Below are 26,496 nucleotides of genomic sequence, written 5' to 3' on the forward strand. Positions count from 1 at the left end.
TACGGCTACCATCAGTTTGGCACTGACATAAACGCTGGCGTGACGTAATTTACTTTCTATGCATCTCGCTCGTACTGATTAGTGCGAGCGAGATATGTAGAAAGTAAATTACGTAGACGTTAGAGTATATGTCAGTTTTGACACTGTCAGTAACTCATGGTACGGTTACAAATCTGAAAAAAGTTTTGTGTACAACTTTAAAAAAAAAAACATAAATCCAATAGAGCTAAAATTGAAAAGTTTGATAAACAAATATAGCAGGTACATATTTTAGCATCAGTAGGGTAGACCGAGGTGAGTTGTTACAGAGGAGAGTTGTGACACTGTCGATTTTTTGGAATCTAATAACTGTTAGTGAGCTCGCAACAGTGTGCGTTTGTTAGCTCGCAACTTGAACTAACAAACGCAATTGCGACCTAGTTTTTAGTTAATAGATTCCAAAAAATCGACAGTGTCACAACTCTCCTCTGTCACAACTCACCTCGGTCTCCCCTACCTATTACTGCCCCTTATTATATTAACGATCTACTTAAATTAATAACTGATTCATTAAATGCAATAACCCATTCATTTTTTGCTTCCAAAATGAAAAGTCCGATAGCTGTAGTTAAAAATATGTATATCTCTTAATAAGACAGTGACAATCTGACAATCATACTTTATCCTTAAATATTCCAATATTGCAATAACGATTCAATAATCAAGCTGATGACATTTTTTTTCTGTTTTTAATTGAAGTCGTAAAATTTATTTTATATACAGACACAAATAAAAATGTATCTTCGATTCTATTTTATCACATTCTCATTGTCATTAAGGTGATTGACTTATATTAAAGCATAGGTATTTGAAAGTCTATTAAATCCCCACTTCATTTGTTTTGAATTATTTATGGGAGTCGATATTATGGCTCCTCTACTCGATGGGCCAACGCCGGCCACTCCAAGGGACGCAGCCATGCAATAGAATGAGTTAGCAATATCACTTGCTCCCTCTAACGCATAAATGCGTCCCTTGGAGTGGCCGGCGCTGGCCCATCGTGTAGAGGAGACATTAAATAATCATGTTTTTATGTTTGATTTACAAAGTCAGCTCATAAACCACCATAGTCTGCACTGGAACTCAATTTGGCAGTAAAATAGGCGCCCATCGGCCATAGGTCTTACGAGTACCTAATGTGTCCCGCCTTCCAAATTTCATCTTTTTCTATTGATAAAAGTCTGGCAAAATTATCACGAAACTCGATTTAATTGTAGTAAGCTGTAGCCATTAAAAACGAAACCCTCGAGGCGCGAATGCTCACACTTATCAACTTTTTTTCCCCGCTCCGGTTGTCGCTCATTAAAAATATAAATCGGGACCGGTTAGTTATGTGAATTAAGTGAGAAGTGGGCGCCAGTCTCAATGGTAACTCGGTTAAGGTGTTAGTGCGAGTATGGAAGTACAGTCAGCAGCAGAAGTTGCTAAGCGGGCGAGGTGTTCAAAATGATCTTGACGCGACGTTCTTGTTATGAGAATAAGAGCGTGTCAAGGTCATTTTGAACACCTCGCACGCTTAGCAACTTCTGCTGCTGACCGTACAATGCGCTTTTGCACCTATCTTCTATACGTCAGTCCTTTATTTTATACTAAATACATATGCAGACTTATTCTAATTGTAACTCATTGATTATGAATTTGACACTCATTTGGTTATGAATTTGACACTCATTTGGTTATGAATTTGACACTCATTTGGTTATGAATTTGACACTCATTTGGTTATGAATTTGACACTCATTTGGTTATGAATTTGACACTCATTTGGTTATGAATTTGACACTCATTTGGTTATGAATTTGACACTCATATGGTTATGAATTTGGATTTGTATTTTGGCTATGATCCGTCAGCTTGAACTTGAATCAGAAATTTATTTGACCCACGTTTCAATTCAAACCAGTCCTACCACTAGTGTACATCAGTGGACTACGTATTTAGTCCAACATATGATTGGACTGTTTATAGACTGTTTAAACTAACTCTGCACTGATTTTGGCGTGACAAAGTGCAGCATTGCCACAATAAACACATTTTCATAGAAATGTGACGTTTATGGTGACACTCCATACTTTGTTATTGTGAATTCTGTGCAGAATCTTTGCCCGTTCTAACGAAATAGCAAAAAAAATATTCACACAAAAAACTTAACTTTTTGGGTCACTTTGGTAACTTTTATCCAATTTGTTAAAAACGGACTAAAACAAATGACCATAACAGTAAGCGGCGTCTCTCGATCTTTATCGCGCTAATGATCTATGGATCAATGATCGATGGCGCGCGCGCTGTCAATAACCGTTAACGTGACAACGTTGATTAATTATGGTAATGCACTGTTTGATTTAACACCAACTTTGCTGTAGGGTACCGTGACGTTTTATCACAAGTCGCGTTAAAGTGACATATCGTGAGGAATAACCATATTTGACCTCAAGCAGGCGTGGCTCACTCCGCGATTTCGTCGCTTTGCTACAGGTAGTTAAAAGTACATCCGTTCCACACCAATTTTGGTGGCTAGCCATAAGCCGCGCGTGGCGCTCTCGCCACCTAGCGGCCATATCTGTCCTGATCGTAACAAACACGGTTTGTTAGAGAGTGAGTCTTCTGTACCTAGTACTATTATTTTATTCTATGCCTCAAGCGGCCCCCTCGTAAAGCTAGGAAATCAAAAAGAAACAAAATATACAAGGATGATCTGTGTAAGCTTTTCCACAAGTATAATCATATTGTTCTTTTTAGTATCAGAACCCTGACAGACGACTAATTTTCCCACTTGACCGATTCTATACGAATTAACACATCGTTTATTCATGTCGCATATGTTTATTCCGTGATAGTGTTTTAATGAATGGCTCCACAAAAAAACCGGCCAAGTGCGAGTCGGACTCGCGTTCCAAGGGTTCCGTACATTACTCAATTAAAAAACAATGTTTTTTTATACGTAAAACGCGAGTGAATTGCCTTTAAAAACCCGTAGGGGTCGGATCAAAAACTAAGTAATTAGTTCGACTCACGCTTGACTACACATTTCTAATAGGTTTTCCTGTCATCTATAGGTAAAGACCTATTTTTAGTATTTTTTACAAAATTTTAGACCCAGTAGTTTCGGAGATAAAGGGGGGGAATGATCATTTTTTGCCTATTTTCTTGAATTACTTCTAAACTATTTATTCTAAAATGACAAAAAAAATATATTTGAAATTCTCACATTGAGCTCTTTCATTTGATATGTAACACGATATATTTTGAAAAACTTAATTTTTAAATTTTCTCATTTATCCCCCAAAAGTGGCCCCCATATTTAAAATTCATTTGTTTACATTACATGTCCGTCTTTGGGCACAAACTTACATATGTGTACCAAATTTCAACTTAATTGGTCCAGTAGTTTCGGAGAAAATGGGCTATGACAGACGGACAGACAGACAGACAGACAGACAGACAGACAGACGCACGAGTGATCCTATAAGGGTTCCGTTTTTTCCTTTTGAGGTACGGAACCCTAAATATGGTAATTTATTCACGGTACACCAGAAGTAGATAATAATATGTTTTCACAGCTTCATGTCAACAGGCAATCAAGTTTAATTGCATAGTGTTAGTTGTATTTGCCTTGAGTAATAACCATTCAAAATAATTAGTTTACATTTTCTTTAACTTTCCGTTACAAATACTTATAAATTCAAACAGAGTGAATAGTAGGCTCCATTTGTAAGCCAAGTCATAAAATTTATTAGGGCGGAAAGATTTTTGGCAAACACATAAAATGGATTTTATCTACACATATCAAATAATAGTGATAGAGCTTAGCGAAAAGAAACTGCATTTTTGGCAGAAAGCAAGCCGCTTTGCCCAGTGATACTAGGGACCAATCTGAATGATTTCATCCGAGGAAACACAAATTTCATTCACTAGAATTCAAGATGGCGGACATTTTCCAAAATGGCGGCTGCAATATTTAAAAAAATTATAGACACAAAACGGCTGCACCGATTTTGGTGATTTATATATCGATCAATTCGTATTGACACCTGTAATCGAATAAAAAATATGGCATTTAAGAAATTAAAGATGGCGGCCGAATATTAAGAAAATTGTGTTTTTTTTTCTTTAATTTTTTTCCTTCTAATTAAAATAACAACTAAATATTCTATAATATGATCACATATTCTTAAATTTGGATTACTAATATGTTGCATAAAATTTATTGTCATATTTTACTTTCGCATAGCAACCCTTGGCAGAATCATCATTTCGCAGAATTACTTTTTGCATAAGTTTCATGGCATACTGTTGTTTCGCACAATTTTGTAAAGCAGAATAATGCAATGGCATAATCTCAATTTGAAGAATAATACTATAATCGAATAATTGTTTTGCCGAAAATTGCGTCGCATAATATGTACTTGGCATACTGTCTTTTCGCACAATTTCCTTAGGCAGAATAATTCATTGGCATACTGTTGATGAGAATAATATTTTGATGGATAGTTAGTTTCTCGCCGAAATATAACTATTTTCATGGGATATAATGTTTAATCGATATAACGTTTACTGGATATAATGAATATTTGTTATGAGTATTTATGGTATAATGTATTCAAATGTATAATAATAAGTTGAGGTTATAATAAAAAAAGTCGGTTCTGGCGCTTCGCCGGCCGCTACCGCGGCACGCTCGCTTCGCTCGCTCGGCTCGCGCGCTGTAGGGTCGCAGTTCTACCTAACACTCCTCCTCGCTTCGCTCGTCGTCGTACCTAACTGAGACCTGCCTTAAGTTCGAATACGTAGGTTGTTATAATAGTAGTAAATATTACAAATTATACCAGTACTACATTATGTCAACTGAGCGTTATATCGAACTTAATTATATACGCTGTTAATGTTAGATTAGAAGTTGTTATATTACAAGTTCATTATACTTGACGATAGTTAGACTCTTTAAGAATATACCATGTATTGTTATAGCAAAAGTGCATTATGTCCCTCAGTCGTTATATCGACTAAAAATATATCAAAAGTTGTTATATGGACCGTTACGCACCCTCTTTTGAGTAGGGGTCGCAGTTCTAACCTAACCTAACCTACAGTTCTGGCAACAATTTCTTTTGTGTAGGGGTCGCAATTGTAACCTAACCTAACCTATAGTTCTGGCAGCAATTCCTTTTATGTAGGGGTCGCAGTTCTAACCTAACTTAACCTGTAGTTCTGGCAGCAATTCCTTTTGTGTGGGTTCAGTCAGCGACATGAGTATTATGCGGTAACAATTTCGGCAGAACTTTTATTCTGCTGCATAACATTCTGCGAAATTCAAGTCTTACAATATGAGCAATATGCCATAAGAAATTCGGTGGAATGTAATTTATGCTACATACAATTCTGCGTATGTAAAATCGACGATAGTAGTATTCTGCTATTCAAAATTCTGCCAAATGAATGTTATGCGACATGACAGTTATGCTAATTATACAATTATGCAAAAGTATCATTCGGTTAAAAATGTTTCTGCGAAACCTGCTATGCGAAGTGTATTTCGGACAATCGATATTATGCAAGATAAAGGGAAGCCCTTAAATTTAAATGAAACCTGATATTATTATCTGCAAAATAAAAAAATAATCTTAACAATCCGTTGAGTAGTTTTTGAACTATGCGCATTTCAAAAAGCGCGTAACTGCCGTCCGAAACGGCCCGCTCGCGCGGCTCGCGTCAAAACTGAGAACTGTGATGATTTAAAGGCAAAAAAAGAACTGAAAACATGTTAACTATATTTATTGAGCTATAAATAAATAAATAAATTGTATTTCCGCTAATTATTTGTGACCTTCACGGGAAAAGGTATGGCGGCTGGCGCTTACGTCGCTTGGCACCGGAATAGTATTGGAGCGGCGTTAATAATAGCGTAAGCGCCATCCGCCCTAAGGTACCTATACCCGTGGGTTCAAATTTATTCCTCTTTATCATCTTCGTCCGATGTGTTTGAACAGAAAGAAAAGAAAATTCATATGAAATCAGAACAAAATATACCTAATATAATTAAATTAAATATATAGAGATGAACTACGCCAAACTGTCCCGCCCCTCCATTACTATGTCAATGTGTGTGGTATTGAAATAGTAATGGAGGGCGGGACAGTTTGGTGTAATTTACGTATAAGTACCTTTCGTTTTTGCAGTTGTCTTTGCAAGTGCTGCATTGCACTGTGCAGGGTAGACCCACCCTCTGACACGTGCAGCGCATTGTTTCGCAGCCTTTTTTAGAGCCGCAATGGTCCAGGTATGATAATTCATGCCATATCTCCCTGGCACCAGACCGTTGCGGTTCCCAACTGCCATTAGATGACTTCCAACCCCAAGAGGATGGCAATGGCACAGAGGCATCATGAAGAATCAGGTTTCATGGGCATATCACCCCATAAGTGGCCCGCTTGATATGTGAGACGGAGCGCGTGTTTATGTAATGCTGCCGATGTTGGTGGGATGGTGGTTACCAATTTATTATTAGTAGCAAATAGCTCCTTGCGTACCAAGTTGACCGACGAATGTGCTATTTGTGGGTCATATAGGTAGCAGGTGAACTTTTCCAGCATAGCCATGATTTCTTCAGGAAGGCTTTGTAATGGCTGCGATATTTCTTTCAAAGCTGGTGTAACTTAAGGGTGCGACAACCACGTTTTGAAGCAAGACTTCTTTCCTTTAGTATGGAAGTAAGAAGTGTCACACCCTGTAGAGGCGTGAAAGTCACGAAGAGCGGTTGATCTGTCAGGACCCAAAGTATTTGCTATTTTATGAACATCGACATAACGGCCTTTATTTGCAGTCCCGGTTAATAGCCATAACTCTTGCAGGCCACTCTCAATTTAAGTTTGATGAATGATATCTGTAACACCAAAACATCTGTATCGGAAGATCAAATCAAAATATGCCTAATTCCCTGTTCTCAATTAAAGTTTGATGATATGATATCAATAACACCAAAACATCTGTATCGGAAGATCTAATCAAAATATGCCTAATTCCCTGTTCTGCCTGATCTTATGAATAGGAACACATGCGGAAGAAGCTGATGGCCGCATCGTACTTCACGCGAAAGATCAGGAAGAACAGGGAATTAGGCGTATTTTGATTAGATCTTCCGATACAAATGTTTTGGTGTTATTGATATCATATAATCAAACTTTAATTGAGAGTGGCCTGCAAGAGTTATGGCTAATAACTGGGGCTGCAAATAAACGCCGTTATATCGATGTTCACAAATAGCAAATACTTTGGGTCCTGACAGATCAACCGCTCTTCGTGGCTTTCACGCCTCTATAGGGTGTGACACTATTTCTTACTTCCATACTAAAGGAAAGAAGTCTTGCTTCAAAACGTGGTTGTCACACCCTGAAGTTACACCAGCTTTGAAAGAAATATCGCAGCCATTACAAAGCCTTCCTGAAGAAATCATGGCTATGCTGGAAAAGTTCACCTGCTACCTATATGACCCACAAATAGCACATTCGTTGGTCAACTTGGTACGCAAGGAGCTATTTGCTACTAAAAATAAATTGGTAACCAGCATCCCCCCAACATCGGCAGCATTACATAAACACGCGCTCCGTCTCACATATCAAGCGGGCCACTTATGGGGTGATATGCCCATGAAACCTGATTCTTCATGATGCCTCTGTGCCATCGCCATCCTCTTGGGGTTGGAAGTCATCTAATGGCAGTTGGGAATCGCAATGGTCTGATGCCAGGGAGATATGGCGTGAATTATCATACTTGGACCATTGCGGCTCTAAAAAAGGCTGCGAAACAATGCACTGCACGTGTCAGAGGGTGGGTCTATCCTGCACAGTGCAATGCAGCACTTGCAAAGGCAACTACAAAAACGGAAGGTACTTATACGTAAATCACGCCAAACTGTCCCGCCCTCCATTACTATTTCAATACTACACACATTGAAATAGTAATGGAGGGGCGGAACAGTTTGGCGTAGTTCATCTCTATATATATAATTTAATTATATTAGGTATATTTTGTTCTGATTTCATATGAATTTTCTTTTCTTTCTGTTCAAACACATCGGACGAAGATGATAAAGAGGAATAAATTTGAAACCACGGGTGTAGGTACCTTAGGGCGGATGGCGCTTAAGCTATTATTAACGCCGCTCCAATACTATTCCGGTGCTAAGCGACGTAAGCGCCAGCCGCCATACCTTTTCCCGTGATGGTCACAAATAATAAGCGGAAATACAATTTATTAATTAATTTATAGCTTAATAAATAAAGTAAATATGTTTTCAGTTCTTTTTTTGCCTTTAAATCATTAAAGTTCTCAGTTTTGACGCGAGCCGCGCGAGCGGGCCGTTTCGTACGGCAGTTACGCGCTTTTTGAAATGCGCATAGTTCAAAAACTACTCAACGGATTGTTAAGATTATTTTTTTATTTTACAGATAATATTATCAGGTTTCATTTAAATTAAAGAATATGTGATCATATTATAGAATATTTAGTTGTTATTTTTATTAGAAGGAATAAAATTAAAGAAAAAAAACACAATTTTCTTAATATTCAGCCGCCATCTTTAATTTCTTAAATGCCATATTTTTTATTCGATTACAGGTGTCAATACGAATTGATCGATATATAAATCACCAAAATCGGTGCAGCCGTTTTGTGTCTATAATTTTTTTAAATATTTTGGAAAATGTCCGCCATCTTGAATTCTAGTGAATGAAATTTGTGTTTCCTCGGATGAAATCATTCAGGTTGGTCCCTAGTATCACTGGGCAAAGCGGCTTGCTTTCTGCCAAAAATGCAGCTTTCGATGTAAATATCGCCGTAAGCCCTACTACTATAACACGCTATAGTGTGTTTAAAACCACAAATTAGTGCTATTAACTGTCGAACAGTAAGTTACAGCTAATTTCTCATATGTGACAATGATATTATTGCTTTAGGTACCTACATATATTAAAACGTTCATATTTTTAATGACTAATAATTAGTCATTAAAAATTAATTATTAATTAATTAATTACATATTAATAATGAAATTTTTTTATCACTTATAATATATGAAAAAATAAATAATTTAGCCTATATACCTACGTCCCACTGCTGGGCACAGGCCTCCTCTCAAGCACGAGAAGGTTTAGGCTAATAGTGCCCACGCTGGATCGTACCAATGAGTTTTTCGGAACTTATGTACGGAATATCATTTGATATTTCCCACTAGCTTTTCGGTGAAGGAAAACATCGTGAGGAAACCTGCATACATCTGCGGAGAAATTCCAAGATGTATGTGAAGTCCCCAATCCGCATTGGGCCAGCGGGCTATCATATGAAAATGGGGTTTTAATAATTATGTGTGTAGAGCAGTGTATGTAACTGTACAAACGACTCACTGCCGTATTCGAACTTCAAGATATTCACTAGAGACGACACGTACTAGATCAATACTAGATACGTTATAGTTTAGATATCAACTAGTTCTTCACTTTTACGTTAGATAGGGTTAGATATATATTAGATGTGAATTGGATCTCTAAGTCATATCCTGTGGAAATCGTTCAAGAGTATCTCCAGAATCGGTGTAACGCTACGTCTTACGTAGGCGAACAACGCGCGAACGCGGCGCGGCGCGGCGCGGCGAAATCAATCCTTTGATGCCCATAGAAGTGTCCTACGTAAGCGATCTCGTTGCGAACGCGGTGCGGCGCGATTTGCACGCGAATGTCAGGCGGCGCGGCGCGGCGCGGCGCGGCGGCGGCCGCTTTCGCCGCGCCGCGCCGCGCCGCGTTCGCGCGTTGTTCGCCTACGTAAGACGTAGCGTTATTTTTAAACAGTCAGTTTGTCAAATTTGACAGGTTAGATCTTAAACATATCATTATCGTATCTTGGTGATGTCTAAAAGATATCTAATAGATGTCTATTTCAAAATCCGAATCGGGCCCTCAATCAAAATATTGAGACTGAAATGAATCTTTAAGTTGACAGGCGAGGCGGCGGCAGCCCCGCTTAAGCTAGACTTCCGAGCAAAGCGGCTCTGACGCAACGGCCGCAGCGTTAGAGCCGCTGCGTCAGTGTCGCAGCGTTAACTGACGCAGATTCGCTTCCGAGCGGCGCGACTCCGGCGACAGTCGCAGTTGTTATTCCATACGGTGCAGACGTGATATACTTATGAAGTTATGATAAACCGATCAATTATGAAAATATTTTTAGAAGAAGAGGAGGATCACGATCTTTTGCTTCGTTACTTTTACAATATGGAGCGAAGCTTACCCAATTCAATTTTCAAAAGTAGAATAGACGAAGGAACTTATACCAACTTGAAAAAAAAAGCATTTAAACGAGAACGAAGACAAATTCAGGAGCTTTAGTCGGTTTAATATTCATTTTTTAGATATTTTAAATATTGACATAGCCTCAAAACCACGTACGATCGCAGCGACTGCGCGACAGTGCTTGCGCAGACGTAGCACGGCCGCTATCGCCGAGCGATACTGACGCGGCGGCACTGTCGCTGCGATAGTGACGCTGCGCTCGGAAGTAAGTTCATACATTTCCATACTGCATAATACTGTCGCTCTGTCGCCGCGTCAGTGTCGCTGCGTTAGTGTCGCCGGAGCCGCTGTGCTCGGAAGTCTACCTTTATCGCGCCGCCTGTCGCCTGCATCCAGTCCGTGGCCTAACACGGTACGGTTAATGAATGGATTGGCAGTAGTCGGCCATCTAATTAGCCGAGTTAAGAAGGCGGGCATTTGGGTAATCCCCGCTGCACAAATGGAACTGATTGACACTTATTAGCGTTTTTACTCCTATACGCTTTGGGCTTACTTAAGAAATAGGAAAACAGATTTTGATTTTTAATTCATCGTTTTTAGGGTTCCGTACCCAAAGGGTAAACGGGACCCTATTACTAAGACTTCGCTGTCCGTCCGTCCGTCCGTCTGTCACCAGGCTGTATCTCACGAACCGTGATAGCTAGACAGTTGGAATTTTCACAGATGATGTATTTCTGTTGCCGCTATAACAACAAATACTAAAAACAGAATAAAATAAAGATTTAAATGGGGCTCCCATACAACAAACGTGATTTTTGACCAAAGTTAAGCAACGTCGGGAGTGGTCAGTACTTGGATGGGTGACCGTTTTTTTTTTGTTCTTTTTTTGCATTATGGTACGGAACCCTTCGTGCGCGAGTCCGACTCGCACTTGCCCGGTTTTTACTCTTCACCGACGTTCCATTTTTGGCCATTTTTATGATTCCGTACCTAAAAATAGTAAAAGCTCATATATATTTTTCATGTCCATCGGTTCGTATGTCTCGGCCTTTTAACTCAAAACCTATAAGTTATATTTAAATGGAATTTGAAGCAGGCGTCATAATTTTCAAAAAAGGGAGTTTGAAAAAAAGGGAGAAAGAAATTTTGGAGTTTACTCCTTAAGATCGACTTTCGTATATGTCGTGCGTCCGTCGGACCTGACACACACACACTCTTTTTAGGGTTCCGTACCTCAAAAGGAAGAACGGAACCCTTATAGACCTTATATGACCCATACCATTGAAATAAACGTATAAGAAGCTCAACATGAGTAAGCAAAGGCGGTGAAATTTTTCTATTGCATATGTTCACTGGCAGTACAAACAAACAATACAACTAACCACAGATAGATCTTATATCTTTACAATAAGGTATATTATATGTCAGTCAACAGTGTGGAAACTGGCACCCATACAAATTCGTGAGCCATACGCCGCACGTACGCCCGTGTTACACTAAACTCGGTTTTTTGCGCGCTTAGCGGTACCCATATCAAGGTACAGAGTGCTTGTTTTTATATGCTCTTATTTTATTTAGCTACACACATAAACATAATCCTTCTATAATGCGTTTAATATTCACGAATTACGACCAGAAGAAAAATAAATTATTAGAACAGATTTATCTCTGAAATTATAAAGATTGCGTAATAATAATGTTGATATTTATTTAGTTACATATGTAAATTACATTCAAAATTTATGAAAAACAAAAAAATATGAATTTACCTCATTTCTAGTATCTCAACTGAGATGACATTGTATTAAGTATGTGATCAATACCGTCATGGTGGTTGTATGCAGTCCCAGAATATATCATATTATTATAGAGTTTTTAATATGTGTGTAGATAAAGAAGTGTTATGTAACTGTACATAATTAAGCATTAAAACACTCTAGTGATGTTTTCAGCTTTCAGCTCGTTTCATACTCGTAAAACCACACTCGTAGGTATTTAGTGTATTATATTATAAAATAAATAAATAAATATTTAATAAGACAATTTTACACAGATCAACCTAGTCCCCAAGGCTTGTATTATATTATGTAGCAGTCACATAAACTACTATAATATCACCATTGCAATACAGCGAGGAAATACCGCCAGCATCCTTGGTACAATGCCTCAAGTCAAGGGCCTATTTTAGATTTATGTAAGCTAGTTATTAATTTCTCTTAGCAATATCACTGTATATATCTTGTTTGTAAATAAATGATTTGATTTGACAGGAAAAAAACTATAATATGAAGCATAGGTAGTGATTAATTTATACATAGTGTGAAGCTAAGTAAAAGTGTCTAATAAAACAATCACGATGTATCAGCCTGTCTGCTTAGCGCCGTCGACCCACATTTTTTTCGCGCCACACAAGGCCATAATCAGACGCTTAGCCATTGTACTTGTTTAGGGTTCCGCGGACGAGGGGGCCCTGGCGAGAAGCCGGGGCTGCTGGAGGGCGCCGTGGTGGAATGTCATCCTAGTCGATCCCAGTGCGCCCTCACGAGCGGCAGAGAGGGTGAAACGCCGGAGTGGGTTTAGTGGGTAGGGCCAAATTCTCCCCCTAGAGAGCCAGGAGAGGGGAAAGGAGCGGCGAGTCCCACACTCATTCCCACTCCGTCAAAAAAAAAAAGGTTCCGCGGACAAATGTCAACGAAGAAACACACAATACTTTACTCGTTCGTATATGTATTGCTAAAACTGTATGTTACTAGGTCTAGCGATATGTTCAATTAAGATTATTTTAAATAGTTAACGGTTATTTTTTCGATTAGATTATGTTTTTTTTATAATAGCCGTATAGCCGTATAATGGCCATGCAAGTTTATGTATTAAGAAATAAAGATACAGTTAATATTGAAACGGTTTTAAAATAGGTAAGTCGGTGGAAATCGAGTCCTGTGCACCCCTTTACTAAAATAACCGACTTGGCTTAATATTATATCTCAAAACATTTTGTAGTAAATAAACTGAGTGCCTATGTTGATCGACGTGTTGCCTCTCTGTCGCACTTGTAAATTCGTACGTAAGTGTGACGTGGTGGCATTTTGATGGTTTATTTTTTCGCAAACCTAGCAGATTTTGGGTTATTTTATCTCAGAACCACGAAGGCTATTGATTAAAAGAAAGAAAAAAGTATTCCCAGTTCTACATACGAAATTTATGCTTGTTTAATTAGATTAGTACAGATTTACGTATATAAAGTAGTTTTGTAACGTTTCATACAAAATGTATGTGAAAGCGAGGCACAAAACTGTTTTTTTTTTCGAATACATTTTTTTTTAAATCGATAGTCCCCTCGATTCTGAGCAGAAATAACCCAAACATTAATAGTTTTTCGAAAAAAAAGATAAACTTTTTCTCAAAATGCCATTCAGCCGACTATACGGAACTCCCCACATAGCGCAGTGCTTTTTTCATCATTTCAAGCTATTTTTTGCCTACCGGCTAGCTGTCATTCACTGAGGAATATGAAAATTGATGTTTAATGCGACACGAGCACAAAAAACGTTTATCCACTTAACAGTAAATGGGTTTATTTACGTTTTATATGTAGTTTCGGTTCCATAAGAAATAAATAAGGTTGTTTTAAACTTATTTATTTCTAAGCTCACTCCAGACATGAGGTTTCTTACTTAATTATTTATAATAATTATAAGTAATAAGTTGTATGGGATGTATGGTATAACGTAATATTAATTAATACTCGCCTAAAACTTAATAAATACTTGAATCTTGTTACAAATAAAATTTTGTTAAGTTCGGTTTAAACTGATTAATGATTATAACTGGGTTCCTATAGAGTGAGTTTATTTTATTTATGTTTATTAACATTTAATGTACAAAGGAAAATCTTACATTAAGTACAAAAGGTGGATTTAATACCATAAGGCACTATGTACCAGTCAACCTTAAGGCAAAGCAGAGAGATGGTGATATTTGTGTTTTTTAGAAAGAAGCAAAGTATTAGAAAAGTTTGCTAAGTTGTATGAATAAGGAAGTACATATAGGTAATGCTTAGCACCTCTGTATTGGCAATATGTGGCTTTCCATTTGGGTAATAAAGACTTTTCTATCAGAATTTCTGTTGGAATGTTAGATAAAAATGATCTTATGGCATTTTCAGTGCTCAGTTCTCACATCGTTTCATTAAGCCTTAAAGAACGGTTATTCTAATCTGTAACAGTGAAAGTATTACTGAACTTATCTTATTAAATAAGCGTAATTTATTCTTCCTATTAGAATGGTCTAAATCTAATAAATCGATTTACATATTGGGCACATCGGTGATCTAGTTTATTAATGTCTAGGTGATTAATCTTAAGTTTAATTAATGTTAATTTAAGACCACACCAGTGTGTGGGGCAATCAGAACGTAATGTCTTAATTATAACTCTCGCGTCGAATGATAGTTCATATTTATATGAAGTAGGTATCCATACTTTAACTCTATGGAAGTACCAGGCTGCGTAGCCAACGTTACACTTACGCTCCATAACGATCGAAACGCAACTGGGAGAGTGATAGAGAGACAAACGGCGCGATTCGGGAAATGAATTAGAGATTAACTAGAAACGATATAGTAAAGATATGTGACGTCCAATGGGTAAAGGTACCTTATGGCGGTTGGCGCTTACGCCATCATTAACGCCGCTCCAATATTATTGCGGCGCCATGCGACGTAAGCGCCGGCCGCCATAAGGTACCTTTTTCTGTGGAACTTCACATATCTTCACTATTTCATATCTAGTGAATATCTAATTCATTTCCCATAGGAAACATCCATAACTCAGGAACAAGTATTTGTGATGAACACACAAATAAATGCCCATACCAGGATTCGAACCCGGGACCTCCTGCTTCGTAGGCAGGGTCACTACCGACTAGGATAGGAGGTCGTTAATAATTATTTTTTTAGAGCTCCGCGAACAGTTTTGTGCGGAGTGTTGTTATTTATTTATAAACTTATTTATGCAATGTTGTACTGTAAACATTCGGTTCATCTTTTCGGCTCACAACATAGCTCATAGGATAATCTCCTAGGCGTCGCCATAAATCGTGAATCCGTGCTAGAAAGCTGAAATTACAACTTTCTAATACGAGAACATTTGCTCTGTTGTTGTTATATACGATGTGTGGCCGATGACAGAACGAGTTCAAATCATATTTTATGTTTCCCATAAATATTTTATTCGTCGAATGATGTGATCCGGGTGTGATATTTTAAAATATAGTCTGTTACACACTTTGCGCTTTAATATCACTTAAAGGGCCCACTGATTAACAGTCCGCCGGACCGTATCGGCCTGTCAGTTGTTCGGAACTGTCAAAATTTTGTACTAACTGACAGGCCGATACCGTCCGGCGGACTGTTAATTAGTGGGCCCCTTAAGAGTTAAAGGCTATGTTATGTTAGCAAATGTATTTTTAACCATAATATAACGCATATTTATGAAAAGAGTATTACAGAGGTTATCTTGTGTCATAAACTTGTAATACCTATAAGTGGAAGTTTATTTTCGTTTAAAGTATTATAAGGGGCAGCAAGATACGTATTATATAGTAAGCAGAAATTGTCAACCAATTTTCCTCGAGTAAATAGTTTATGAAATGATTGTACCTATACGGCAAAACGTAATTCAAGACCAAAAAAAGTAAGAAATGTTGCCACTTTTTTACTAGCGCGTCTTGTATTTATGTACAAATAAGTAAATAAAAGTACTTTATTCAATAGTAGAAGTAAAATTACTCAGGAATAAATTATCTTAGCGTGATTATTTATCAAAAGAAATTTACTATTTTACAAACAAATTATTGCAATGGCAACATTGTCGTACTTTTTTTGGTCTTGAATTACGTTTTGCAGTATACCTATCGTAGTCTGTTTCACTGTAAGCGTCAAGACAGGACAACTGGGCTATAACCGCGAATATCGAAGTTCGCAAATTGCGGGCATTTTTTTCTGTCTCTCTAATTACGCCTTCATTGGAGTAAAGGAGGAAGATCCCCGCAATTTGCGAATTTCGGTATTCGCGGTAGCCCCTCTGAGCGGATTTTCGTAAAAAATGTGTCAATCGATTCGTTATTGTAACGCAGCCGCGCGAGTTGCATATTATTAGTATGCTACATTTACAAAATGAATGCATTTTGAAAAAGTTGTAGATTTTCTGTCTGGATAATGATTTTCAAATGTTACCTATTGTACATAAGTACATACATATACTTACGCCCCAATTCGAACTTTAAGATACGTCAGTTAACAGATCTGGAAAAGATGGATTAGATATGTCAGTGTCAAAAGTGACGTTTTTCTTTGAAGAAATGTCACATTTGACACTGACATATCTTATCCATATCTTTTCTAGATATATTTTTGATTAATAAACCAGATATTACTTTATTAGTGTATACAAACTTAATACCTACAAACAAAAATGATACTTAAAACATAATTAAATAACTAACCTACAAAACTTAAAAACTAAATCTAAAAATAAATAAAACGAATCTAAAAATAAATAATTACAAACTATCCTGCGGAATGGTGCCGTAGATGCTGGCAGCATTTCCCCGCTGTATCGCAATACTTATTCTTTGTGCGAGGAAGCTGCCAGCTCTACGATCACCAGTGGCGTCTGCTATCCTTTTGGATAAATCCTTAAATAGTTAAGATATATTAACTGACGTATCTTAAAGTTAGAATTGGTGAATATTACGGCACAAACGTTAGGCAGATCACAAAGGCGGATGTTAGTCATAGGAACTCTGCAATAAATTAACACAACTCATTAAGTTTCTGCTTGTTAGAATTTATTAGCGGTTGTTAACTGTGCAATAAAATGTACAGTAGCAATAACTAATTTACAGATATCTAAATTACTTACATTCCATAAGCTGGGGTAGCAATGCACCGAGGAGAAGTTTCTTAAGTTGCGAAACTTCTATGAAGAATATTCTCTGGAACTTAAATTTTATTTTATTTTCTTTTCCTTTTGTAAGATTTGATTTGTTTTCTGAAAGAGCTACGTATTTGTGATTTCATGTGCATATATTTTTATTTTTTATATCAAATCTATAAAGTTATGTACTCACTGAGTATAATTGCATGAATTCTATAGTAATTTAAATTGTATTAATTACTCGTAATGCATGTTAATTATAAGATGTAATAATGTTTTGAAAAGATGTGTCCCGCCGAGTTTGTTGCCGGTCCCATATTGGGATACCCTCCTCCAATTGAGGGGGGATTTAAATCTTCTCGGGGCAGAGGTGTACGGTTGGAGCCGGTAAATTTATTTGACGTTCATAAGCGCATTGTAATATGCCTACTTGAATAAACTATTTTTTATCTTTTATCTTTTTATCTAAATTTAATAAACAGTCTAATCGTGTCAAGACCGACGTAGACACATGCCATTTTAAATATTTCGCCTGCTCGCTTTACTGTTATGTGGCGTGTAATATTATTACACAAAACGTTAAAGTTCTCATGGGAACATTCTCACAGAGAACTTTCTAAGTTTCTTTCATGTAATTTCTCTGAAATTTCCGAGAACATTTCTGCAATTTCTGCAATTTGTACAATGCTAAGCTGGGGTTTACAGGAGGAGAGTGATTAGAGAAATGGAAATTCTGTATGGCCAACTTCTTACCATACCGATGTAAATAATGTTTATATATATATGGCGCTCAGAGTCTCTTTCACACTCGTCGATACACTGGCACCGTCACCGTCCCATCTACCAAGACCAAGACAGGGTGGGTGCAGCTGCCAAGGCGGCTGAAAGCAAAAAGTATTAGAAATATCAAGGACGCGGGTAGGGTGGTTCAAAAAACATTTTATTTTTATTTTCCCTTATTTTGTTACACTTATTATGCTGATAAAATACACCAATTTTCGTAATTTTATCTCAACTACAAGGGGGTGCAGAACCCCTCTGAAAATTTTGTAAGTTGTATGAAAACCAAAAAAAAAATTTATTATTTTTGCACATGTGATTTATAAGTTTTTAAGGAGAAAAACATTTTTATTACTATTTTTTATAAAACTCACTCTATTGAGGTTTCTAATATATTTTTTTCTAAACTGAATAGTTTGCGCGAGAGACACTTCCAAAGTGGTAAAATTTGTGTCCCCCTCCCCCTGTAACTTCTAAAATAAGAGAATGATAAAACTAAAAAAAATTTTTTTTGAATACGTCATAAATCGTTAACCGCTATTTTATTATGTTACTGGCTGTTACGGAACCCTTCATGGCCGAGTCCGACTCGCACTTGGCCGGTTTTTTGTAATTTGTTTGCCACCCTCGTCGAAAAGAACGTACCTCCTTATATGGCCTTTATAACTAGGTCTTATAGGATTTCTTTTTTCGCAAAACCACTTTATCAAACACCGCTAGCGTTAAGTATGCAATAACGACCCGGCAAATTAAAATGGTGGCTATTCTGGACTTCCTGGAAGCCACTGATTGGTTCTGTAAAACCATGAGAACGGATACTTGCCGGCTAATAACGGCCATTAGTCATTGATTTATTTGAGCAATCCATAGAGGTACAATAATATAGAGAAGACACGGGGGAGGGGCCAAATGACCGAACGAGATACACTTATAGAACTTTCAGTAGGAGTAGCAGAGAAAGCGGTACTATTGCTTGTCCTTGTCACAGTCTCACTTTTTGTTTGTTCCCCACCTTTTTGTTAGTATGGGCTATGGTGGGCAACAAATAACCCGACCGAATTACGTAGATTGTTTTTGGTATATTGTCAGGGATGTTAAAACGTGTTTTTAATATTGTCGCATTGCGTATGTTTTGTCCCTCACGGAGGCACGCGCACACCACTTATATAGGATGCTACTTCTATAGCCCCTTCCAGACTATGCGCGTGAATCGCGGGCGAAGCCGCGAACGCGAGTGTGGAGTCCTGAACGCAGACCTGCGAAATCGACTCCACACTCGCGTTCGCGGCTTCGCCCGCGATTCACGCGCATAGTCTGGAGGGGGCTTATGGAGCAATCGGATATGGTGACTTCTTGAACTTATCTAAAGTAATAACACTACTCACTCTATAATTATTATACGTGTTGACGATAGATGACCAATAATACCAATATCTTAATTTTGATATCATCAAGTACCTATAGATGGCCAAGCAAATCTTGTCAGTAGGAAAAGGCGCGAAATTCAAATTTTCTATGAGACGCTATCCCTCCGCGCCTACATTTTTCAAATTTACCGCCTTTTTCTACTGACAAGATCTGCTTGACCAAGTATAATTTACTTTTTTAGGGTTCTGTACCCAAAGAGTAACAAAACGGGACACTATTATTAGGACTCCTCTATCCGTCTGTCTGTCTATCACCAAACTGTATCTCATAGCTGTGATAGTTAGACTGTTAACATTTTCACAGATGATGTATTTCTGTTGCCGCTAACAACAAATAGATAGTACGGAACCCTCGGTGGCGATTCTGAATCGCACTTGTCTGCTTTTTTTTTCGGTTGAAAATCATTAATTTTATTTCTATTATTATTTTATACTTTTTTTTACAAATTTCAACCAGTCCATTCACTCCTCACCTCCCCAACCTAAAGTATAGTAATATCATACGAGCAGCTTAATCTTTCTCCGAAGATTAATACAGTTACTTATGCCTTAAACCCTGTTCAACATACATTAGCTCCAGGCGGCGTTAACTTAAAATTGTCTCTACCGGGAATCGAATCTGGGCCGAACGGTACTTGATACTCGGTAAGGTTATGCAGTTTTATGCCTTCCAAGAGTCAATAAGTAAATTGACAATCTAAGTGACAAGATAAGTAGGATATTAGAGCTAACGAAGTTGTTTACTTAGGTTCAGTAGTCAAGAAAAAAAAACTTAGCTCATTAATTATGAAGTATAACTTAGTGTAATAAGTTTTTGGCAAAAATTTCATTTTTGGTACAAGCTTTTATCGCTGACTGTACTTTTCTTTGCACAGGCAACTAATACTCATCGAGACAATTCTAAAAACCCCAAACATAATTAGGTTTCGTTGTTTTATCACAGAGTTCCTATGGCCACCTCCGGTCTCCATCATCAGATCAGCTCGATGACACCATAATATTGCATTTGTCACCCGACTTACGTATGTATGCAAAATTTCAACTCAATCGGAAACCGGAAAGTGGATCAAATTTAACTTGCAAGATTTGATTACACACACACAGACAGACAGACAACGGTCAGGTGATACTAAATAAAAGCTTGTAAAATATGGGTGCATACAAATTACTCAAAAATATGTCCCATGGTTCTTAATTCGCTGTCATAAGAGCTATGGGACATATGAGTTTGTCGAGTGCAGTAATTATATATAGATAGCTTTTACGAGTATATTAGGAAAACAATGTTTTGTCAAATGAGACACTTTGGGCCCGATTCGGATTTTGAAATAGATATCTATAAGATATCTTTTAGACATCACCAAGATACGATAACGATATGTTTAAGATCTAACCTGTCAAATTTGACATTTGCGCGATTCTGGAGATACTCTTGAACGATTTCCACAGGATATTACTTAGAGATCCAATTCACATCTAATAGATATCTTACTCTATCTGACGTAAAAGTGACATTTGTTGCCCGAATTGCGATGCAAAAGAGATCTAGTTGATATCTAAACTATATGTACGTATCTAGAATACATCTAGTACGTGTCGTCTCTTGTGAATATCTTGAAGTTCGAATACGGCAGTGTATGGTAGGCAAAAGGCAAATATGTTGGAAATTTGTGCTAGTAGATATTATTATGACTGTCTTGCATGATCTGAAGGTAAAAATCTGGCGAAAATCTCACACCCTCAATGATTTTGATGGTACCAAACAATATGCAATAGAGTTGTTAACACAGTGTTGTGAATTTACCTTAAATGCATCTGCAGCTTTCCACCGCCTTACTTATCAAGGCCACTATGAAAGTATGTAAACAGTAGAAAGCCGTCAATTTGAAAGGACTTATTGTTTCATTTGTTTCCCCTCGGTTGTCGTAAAATCAAATGAATTGAGTTGCATCTATAAAATTTGTAACTGTTTGCAAACTGATTCATTCAAAGAGCATTGTATGTGTGGTGTACATCTACACACTGTTTAAATATTTCATTTTTTCGAAAATATACTTGGGAATGTTGTCAGTCCTCGCTCTAGCTCGGCCGTCTCAATAATACTCGTCGCATAATCACACCTACTTACTTCCGTTGGAGGTTACGCGATATACGGCGCGATTCGGGAAATGAATTAGACATTCGTTAGATATGAAATAGTAACGATATGTGACGTTCCATGGCAAAAGGTACCTTGTGGCCGCAATACTCGTAATATTGAAGCGGCGTTAATAATAGCGTAAGCGCCAACCTCAGTAGGGTACCTTTTGCCGTGGAACGTCACATGTCGTTACTATTTCATATCTAGTGAACGTCTAATTCACACGCGTATTCGGGAAACGACATAATCACAAGATCTAGAGACGATATAGAGATCAACTAGATTTACATTAGATATCGACTAGATGTGACTTGGATATAACTTGTCGAAATCGTTCAAGAGGACCTCCAGAATCGCGGAAACGTCAAATTTGACATATCTATCTTAAAAATATCTTTAAATTATCTACATCGTAACTTGTTGAGGTCTAGTAGAGATCTAATTCATTTTCAGAATCGAGCCGAGATATACCAGATCAAATCTGCCCTCGACGATAGGGTATAAAACGCAGAAATATGTACAGCAGGCGTGTATGAGATGGCCTTGTTGTCTTTAAGTGGGTCCCGAGGTTAATAGCAAGTATCTGGTTATGATGCTCCTTCGAATTCATTATGCCCTGGTACTTTCCATACATTTTCAACTTTGTATTATTCTTTTTTAAATATTTATGTTTCATTCGTCAGAATGTTGTCGTGAATTGTCCCATCTATCTATTTCTCTGTCTATTTGACCCATTACAACAACTTTGACACTCTTTTTGGCATTTTTGTGGTTAAGAGTGACATTCCATTTCCAACTGCAGCTGCAATACTGTTCATTTTACTATGGAAACGCGTCGCTGTCATTGTCAATTTCCATAGTAAAATGAACAGTATTGCAGCTGCAGTTGGAAATGGAATGTCACTTTAAATTGTATAATAGCTGAATCTTTTCTTATTGTTTACATCGGTGACATATTCGATAACATCAAAGTCTGTTGCAAAAGAGTCTCCTTGCCAGTAAAATAAATCCCACCAAAAACATTCTGTAAAAAACTAGCCAAGTCTCGATGGAGCTGCTTGTTTATCTCTAAAAAGTAATGAAATCTAGACAAAGTCGTGCCAAGTCTAAGGTTCCTTACTGCGATTTCTTTATTATTATAGTTAATGTTTTGTGACTTGGCCGTTGAAGGGTACACAAGGGTACAAAACCAGGTGCTCCATGACACCATTGCACCGATCTGTCGCCAGAACCGCTACCCATTGACGATGGAAAATTGCCACTTGGAAAACGTTGATTCAATAACCAGTCAATTGTAGGCTTGATAAAGCTGCGTATTTCAATAATACTTACTTATGTATGGGCGAGCCTGAAACAAACACTTCTTTTTGGTGCAATGGCAGATTGGTGCTGATTAGTACAGATTGTAGTACATAATTATTTCCCATCGGTTTTCCACGGAAAAGTAAGAACGTGTCTTGCTGTTTCAGTCGGTCTTGGTACAAAAACTACTAAGTAGATAGGTACGAACGTTTCCGAGAAAATACGATGAAAAACAATATTGTGCACTACATCTGTACCACTAAAATCCGCAACATGACGAAAACCAAATAAAATCTAGTCAGGGTATACCAGTCTAAGCCCATAAGACTCAGTAGAAAGTGCCAACTCCAAGTGTAGGTTTACGTGACTGCATTCCAAAATACTCAGAAATCCCTAGTATAATTCGCATAACTTTACCAGTCGTTCTAGATTGTCTATGTCACTGTTTTATCACTGCCCACATCTAAACAGCTATTATAATAAAACAGATTGTAAACAGGCCTATTTCTACAGTACAGACATTAACCTCTAGCCGCCCAGAGACCTATAAAAAGGTTTCCTTTTCCATTCTAAGTTGAACTTTGTGTTGACAAAATAAAATTTAATTTTGCTTGGCAAGGTTTGACGTATGGGCGGCTAGAGGTTAAGGCTGTGAACACACTTTGGGGTAGGCGGGACTCTTAAAGTGTGTTGTGCAAAATAACTCAGATAAAAATCTAGCAAATGGCATAGAGCGTAAGGTAAGTGTTTGTTGAAATATTGGCTTTATTTGTTATTTTGAGTGCTATTTAGTTCATTAAACAAATATTACAAGATTATATGATAAAAGTGAACCTACAGCATGTTATATAAAAATATTTGTATTGGGTAAAAATCCTGAAGCGGGCCGTGAGGAGAGGTATTAGGTATATTCACGCTACAAAAATAATTACCACAATTCGAACCCAGAACTACCAGGTCCACTGTCAAGATTTTCACCAAACACAAAAATTAAAGCGACTACTTCAATGTTCATATAAAAATACTGCAAATGTTTGAGAGAATTTTCAAAAATTGCACAGCTCCCATGATATATTCTCGGTATAGAGAGCGCATCAGCTACAGTCTATAACACGACTAAAAAATTGCCTACCCCAGAGCACACAGTCGCTGTGGCCGAAAACGGTGAGGAGAGCATAATTTTTTCCGCGCAAGTATGGCAAAACTTTTAACAATTCGATGTTTATGACACTTAAAATCGACGTAAATGTTAAATGTTATACAATTAAACGGTCGTTAATAGTTAAAAACATTGAGTACTAACCCCTAATCTGAACGGGAACTTAATGGAAACTTGCATGAGAATTGTCCTTGCCGACACTTCCCTTCAGTGTAACGCTTCCTTAACCACTGTTTGTAATGCCGGACCGTCAAATGATACATGGGCAGGACAACGAATTAAGATAATGGGGAGATAACGCATTTGTATGCCGGACGGCACGATCCTATGAATATTTAGCGCGGTGACCACGATAGAAGTAATTAAATTTAGGAAAATCAACAACTCGCAGCCTTACGCTTAAAACAAAGGATATATGGTAAAGTTGTGGCACCAGTGACCGACAGGAATCCATTGACGTATATCTCAGGACGGGCCTTGCGGGCACTAAAAATGGTACTACGTCAGCGTTGTCACCCACGAATTTGAGCCAATCGTGCATTCTAACGCACCTAGTTGCGACCAATCGCGCGCGCGATGCGAACTTAGCAACCAATCGCGTTGTAGCGGAGTCACACCGCTGTACTAGCCCCAATCATGCCACATTCTTATTGCCCGTAAGGCCAGTTGATTGCTAACCTTCACTATTTGGAGAGGCACCGCAAGATGAAAATTCTTGTTACTAGTTTTCGTTGCTATCAATTGCTATGCAAAGAATATAGAGCTACTATAAGTTTTGTATGAAAATCTTTAACCGCTCAATTTTTTTTGTATTAAAATTTGTAGCAACGAAAACTAATACCTCCTTAATCCTTTATTATTATTATCCTAAGCAACATTGAATACAATGACACAGGTTCTACCTATCTACTGCTCGATAGCAACATAAACCGTATTCATCAAAGGCACGCATAGAATCATGTTAACTTGTCTGTAGCAAAACAGTAAATAGAATAGTGTCACTCCAATAGCCAGGTGAGTCGAGTTATAAGGTAACCAGTATAGTTTGAACCTATGACCTGACATATTAGCAAATCAGTAGCAAATTACACATATTACTTACGGAAGCATGTAGCGCCGGACCAAGACACGAAATCCCAATTTGGGACATAAAAAATACGAGTATGGTTATCTGTAAAGTCGGTTTACGGACGATAATTTTGCGTGAAACATTACTATTACATTACGTAACGTTACCATGGAGATCTGTTCACAGCGTGACACTTTATCGTGCACGCTACCGGTGTTCATCGATTTATAAGACGTTATCACGTCAAAACGTATGAAATTTTCCGTTAAGTATTAACGAAAATTACATACGTTTTCGTAACCCTCCTCGAGTTTATTACAGGAGATACTGTGAAATGGCGCTTATATTGTACAGAGAGATGGAACCGTATACATATAACCCATCCACCAAATTTTATCGAAAAAACTGCAATAAAATAAAAATTGGCACAACCATAAAACGAACGAACGAAGTGTTTCATAGTAGGCCCTCAGAGGGGCTACCGCGAAACCCGAAATTCGCAAATTGCGGGGATCTTTCTCTTTTACTCCAATGAAAGCGTAATTAGAGTGACAGAGGAAAATGCCCGCAATTTGCTAACTTCGATTTTTGCGGTTATAGTCCTGTTTTAGTACTTCGATCGAGAGTCCGATTCGCTTACACTGAGCAACGGACACGGCCGGTGCGTTCGCAAAAGCAACCCGGAACATTTCAGTCCGGCACAATCTGATTGTCTATCCTAACAATTCCCTTACACCGGACTGTAGCCTTTGTACGTGTGACAATAAGGGCTCATGTTACGTGAACAAATATCCTTTGAATTAAATGGGGCGGGTTTTAGAGTGGACGGGGACGTGACGACAACGATAAGGAACTGCTGCTCGACCAGGAGTCGGCGAAACGCGGCTCACTCTCTGAGAGCCTACCGCGAAACACGTTCGTGTTGCCTCCCTGTCATACTTACGTACGAATTTACAAGTGCGACAGAGAGGCAACACGTCGAACGCGGTTTGCGGCCCTCTGAACCTGCAATTGCGCCTCAGAACACGCCTCAAGTTTCAAGTCTTTAGTAAAGTCAATATTACGATCAGTACGGATATGATGGTCGTATTTGTCTACGTGACAACGTGATAAAACGGTGTCCGTCTCTTTCTATCCCGCAGAGTTAAAAAGTGACAGTTGTTTTATCACGTGGATAAATGTGGATAAAGCGATCCATAATAGGCTTGCTGGACGCTCTACCCAGTGTTAATTCAGTAGTCAGGCTGTATGATGTTTTAATAAAAATAAAATCCTACTCGTATATCTACTTAGACCTACCGATGACTTAGTTCTGCCCAGTACTTAATGAGCCGGCAGTCGAGACGCTCGTCTAACGCCCTTAGC

The 26,496-nt window shown here is 38.0% G+C and overlaps 1 protein-coding gene across 1 annotated transcript in view; it reads left to right on the top strand.

The window, feature by feature from the left end:
* LOC134673792 (agrin) overlaps positions 1-26,496 on the top strand; it is a 143,704-nt gene that overhangs the window by 87,440 nt on the left and 29,768 nt on the right. The window lies entirely within an intron of this gene.

The sequence above is a fragment of the Cydia fagiglandana genome, chromosome 19 (assembly GCF_963556715.1).
Source record: "Cydia fagiglandana chromosome 19, ilCydFagi1.1, whole genome shotgun sequence".
NCBI lineage: Eukaryota > Metazoa > Arthropoda > Insecta > Lepidoptera > Tortricidae > Cydia > Cydia fagiglandana.